This window comes from Rhinopithecus bieti, unplaced genomic scaffold, assembly GCF_001698545.2.
Source record: "Rhinopithecus bieti isolate Rb0 unplaced genomic scaffold, ASM169854v2 scaffold_46340, whole genome shotgun sequence".
In the NCBI taxonomy this organism is placed as follows: Eukaryota; Metazoa; Chordata; class Mammalia; order Primates; family Cercopithecidae; genus Rhinopithecus; species Rhinopithecus bieti.
In genome coordinates, this window is record NW_016818740.1 from 204,646 (window position 1) to 209,783 (window position 5,138).

Here is a 5,138-nt window from a genome sequence, read left to right on the forward strand (position 1 = left end):
GGGGGGCGGGGAAGTTTCAAACAATTGAACCGCGGGGTCCGGGAGCTCGGGCGAAAGCAGGGGACCCTCGCTCTCGCCTTCCCACTAGAGGGGCACGACTCGGTTGCCGTAGCCGCGAGAGTCTGCGCCGTGACTGGCTGGGAAGAAGGAAAGGGTTTTGCAAAAGACTACAATAATAATCTGCGGCAACTGCGCGGCATAGTCGCGTGGGAGAGGCAGTGTAGCTCTCCGCCCCACTGCGGGAGGAAGAAAAACAAATAATAGAAATGCTGAAAAGCACCTTCCACCAAAGCCTGCTTAAAATAATGCAGGAAAGAGCAGTGCTCCTTCGTTTTCCTTCCCCTCTTGCTTCCTATTACCAGCAGGCCCCCCACCCAGGTCACAGCTCTGCGAGACACCCTCCTTTCTTCCTCCGCTCCCCCACCCCGGGCGCTTGCCCCGCTCCCGTTGGCGGGCCGCAGAAGCTGAGGGGCGAGAGAGGAGGGGGTCGTGGGCGGGGCTCTGCAGAGGCTCCGCCCCTGGGCGGGCTGGTACCGCCGGCCTGGGCGGAGTGGGCCCCTGAAGCGTAAGTCCCGCCCACCATTCTTTTGCAGCTACCGGTTGGCCCGGCCTGGCCTAGTATACGCTTGCGATTGGGTCCTGGAGTCGCCAGTCTGATCCCTTTGTCCCACCCGTCCTCAAAATTAATAAAACTAAACAAGAGACTATTGTGTAGTTCTGTGTTCTACCCCAGCTACTGCTGGGAAGAGAAAGATGAGACGCTTTATTTCTCAGTCTCATAAAAGAATGCAACAGTGTGTCGGTCGACTCTGGTACGCCTTTATGTTTATGGTACTGTCCAGCTCTCTGCGAATAGGTAACTTTTCTTCCCCTTAATTCATTAAATCAGGAGGGGAAAGTACATGAAGTGTCATTGTGGTGTTCTGCTGGCTGCGAAAAAAACTGACATTGGTTAAAAACAAGAGAGGGCTGAGAACAGCATCCTGGGACACGGAAAATCTACCATTTTACATCTGGGAAAACGAAGGCACAAAGAAACAGTGTCCGGGTAGCAGAATAACACGGAATTTGGAACCAAAGGAAGAATTCATTTGGGATCCTGGCACTTACTAGCTAATTATGTGACTTCTGTTAAGTGGCTTAACTTCTCAGCCTTGATTTTCCTACCTGTAAATAAATGCTATAAGACATGCCCTATTAACGTAAAGGCACTGGTGTGAAAATGTGTGTGAAATCTATAAAGCACTCCACACATGTATGTGTTCCTACTTGTGTATGACACATAATGGAGAGTCTTAGATGTGTTAGGGGACCAATATTCTGCTCATCTGTTTTAAGCATTTACATCCAAGGTCGTGTAGGTTTTGTGGCTTTATTTTAAAAAGTCAACTCTTTTCCTACAATTTTGGGGTGGATATGAAGTTGACTCCCTGCAGTTAGAATAATAAATTACCCCTTTTCTAAGCAGGGTGGGTGAGATTTCTTTTTTAAAGTTCAACAGTTTCATGACAACTTAAAGCTATTGTGGTTCTGGTAGTGAAAGAGGAAATCATGCTGTGTATCTCCGAAGTGAACTTGAGAAAACAAATATGAAGGAACATTTACCATGGAAACCACCATTCTCTACAGATCCATATTTCCTAGAAAACATTTCAAGTAGGAAACAAGCCTAAATGTAAAGGCCTTGACAGCGCAAGGCTATTATAATGACTCATGCCAATGAAAGAGTGACATCCAATTCAAGCCTGCCTAATGGGAGCCATCTGGGGGGCCATGGATCGAGGCATGCAAGAGGAAGTGTGCTTAAAGGAAACACTATCACACAGTAAATAGGGGCTCAGAATCCAACTCTGACTGCAGGAAAAGTAGTGGACGATTGCATGTCATGGAGTGTGCAGCATGCTCTGCTAGGAGCTGTGGAAAGATTCAGAAGCAGGAGTATGCACAAAATGATTCTCGTTATGGTTCTGTTTATATATGAAGTGAGGTTATTTGGGTGATTTTTCATGGAGAAAGGGAGTTTTTGAAAGTTCAAGATATGGAGACACCTGGTTTGTGAAGCAAGGAAAGAGTATTTCAGCCTTGTTATTTGGAGTAGACAGGAGAGCTAGATGGGGGGGCAGGTATATGCTGCAGGACTACTACCCTACCAATCACAATGGAACAGGATATTTGTTAAAATCAATGCTGTCCAAGTGAAAAAAGTTAAACATGCACATGGAAGAATTCAGATAAAACAGTACTGGTCTGGGCACGGTGGCTCACGCCTGTAATCCCAGCACTTTGGGAGGCTGAGGTGGGTGGATCACTTGAGGTCAGGCGTTAGAGACCAGCCTGAACAATATGGTGAAACCCCTTCTCTACTAAAAATACAAAAATTAGCCGCTGGTGGTGGCACGCGCCTGTAGTCCCAGCTACTCGGGAGGCTGAGACAGACTAATTACTTCAACCTGGGAGGGGGAGGTTGCTGTGAGCTGAGATCGCGCCACTGCACTGCAGCCTGGGTCAGAGAGCGAGACTCGTCTCAAAAAACAAAACAAAACAAAACAAAAAAAGCACCAAACAAAAAAGTACTGAAAGACTGCAGTGAAAAAGTTCTTCTCCACCACTCTGCTCCCCTAGTCCCATTCTCTTTATGACTGTATGTCATCTTCCAAATAGATTATTTGCATATTCAAGCATGAATGCATATTCCCTTTTTGTTCCTTACAAGTGGAATTATTAATCATGGCACACCTTGCATTTCTATACTCAACAATGTATTTGAAATATTCTTCCATCTCAGGATAACTATGTTTACCTTATTTATTTTATTATAACTTAGTATTCTATTGCATAGCTGTGCCAAAATTCCTTTACTCATGACTCATCCCCTTATTAAATGGGGATTTGGGAGCCAGACATGGTGGTGGCACATGCCTATACTTCAAACTACTAGGGAGGTTGAGGGAGGGGAATCCTTTGAGGCCAGGAGTTCAAGGTCAGCCTGGGCAACATAGCAAGACTCTATCTCTAAAAAAAAAAAAATGGAGGCAAATTTGGGCTATTTCCCATATTTTGCTACTATGGAAGATGCTATTTTTAAAAAATCCTGGTAACAAAGGCTGGGTGGCTACATTTGTAGTATGCCTGCCCCTAGTCTTGAAGTTGCCTTCAAAACACTTTTCTAACATGCTTTCCTTTCCCCACAGTGCTGTGGAGCAATGGACTGGAGCAATGGAAACCTCTAAGACACTTAATTCCTTTAACATCCACTCCTCAAACCCTGCTTGGTTATTACTCTTCTCCAAATTTTGATGGAGTAGAGTTAGCAGAACTCTGAACTTAATGGTGAGTCACGCTGTGTGCAAGTCACTTCTTAACCTGTGGCAAAGAGTTTTTTGGCACTTCTGTTTAACCCAGGTCTTCCAAGCCTTCTATCCTGCCACGCAAGACTTCTTTGTTTTCGCCCTAAAAACCTTTCAGTTTGTTTAAACCGAGTTGAGTTTGGATTTAAAGCTATGCATTGCCTGCGCTACTTAAAAGAGAGGGGGAGGGGGAGGCCAACATCAACAAACATTGATTGAGCTGCTATTATAGACAAGACTGAAAAAACAGGCATGAGACTTAGCTCCTGCCTTCAAGGATATAAAAAGACAACTAACAAGCATGTGCTAAGTGCCAAATGAATGGTATTGACAGTAAAAGCTGTGGAAGTTAAGAGCAGAGAGTGAAAACTAGTTCCAGAGAGTTAGTTTTTACAACAAACTGTGCCACACACATTTGACTAATCCCCACAGCATCCCTGTGTCTTCATATCCTGACTATAAAGTATAGAAAGCCCTCTGGGGAAGACCAGGAGAATTAACCACTAGCTGTAAAACACCTGTGTAAAGACACTGGGTTGCCTAGATACTATACATTAAAAACCTCCATATAACGATATGGAAAAAAGGAGGATCATTTTAAGCTCAGAAGTCAAGATTCCTCATCCCAAACTACCTGTCCTGTTTGACCTTTATTTTTTATTTATTTTTTATTTTTTTGGGCCAGAGTCTCGCTTTGTTGCCCAGGCTGAAGTGCAGTGGCGTGATCTTGTCTCACTGCAAGCTCCGCCTCCCGGGTTCACACTATTCTCCTGCCTCAGCCTCCTGAGTAGCTGGGACTACAGGCGCCCACCACCACGGCTGGCTAATTTTTTGTATTTTGTTTAGTAGAGAAGGGGTTTCACCATGTTAGCCAGGATGGTCTCAATCTCCTGACCTCATGATCTGCCCGCCTCGGCCTCCCAAAGTGCTGGGATTACAGGCGTGAGCCACCGCACCCGGCCGACCTTTATTTTTTTTCTCAAAATATGCCTTTATTGCACAATAAAAATCAACATCTGTGCTGTACAAAATAAAGTCCATTGAAAAAAATCAAATGTCTACCTTGAAAACATTACACAAAATGAAATAAGCCAGATACAAAAGGACAAATATTGTATGATTCCACTTACATGAGGGATCTGGAATGGGTAAATTCATAGAGATAGAAAGTAGAGTAGTGGTGATCAGGGACTGGAGAGAGAGGGAGTGGGAAGTTAGTGTTTAATAGTACAATTTCTGTTTGGGATGATGAAAAGATTTGGAACTAGATAATTGTGATAGTTGTGTAATATTTTGAATGTACTTAAAGCCACTGAATTGTACACTTAAAAATTGTTAAAATGGTAAATTTTGTTATGTATCTCTTACCATACACACACACGCACACACACACATGCACACGCACACACAAGGTAATAATCCTTAGGCTTAGTGTCAGGAGACAACGCCAGTGATAGGGGTTGGAAGAAGGCAGAACCCATGGGAAAGGGGCAGCCTGATTGCCACTGCAGGGAAATGCAGTCCAATGTGACCACAGCTTCTGAGTTTTCAAGAGAAACCAGAAGTCAAATGTTTTAATATAAAATCTCCAGTTTTCATGTTGCCAACTAATAAATGTCTTAATTAAAAGTCTTCCCTTTGTGTGCAATATTTTGTCCAATGTACAGGAAAATGGGAAGGAATGTATACCTTATGGTCTATTTCCCAATCCCTGGCTAGATTCTTCTTGAAGGAAAGATGATAAAACCATAGTGCTTTGCACTGAATGGCATTCTCTCCCACTTACCAAGT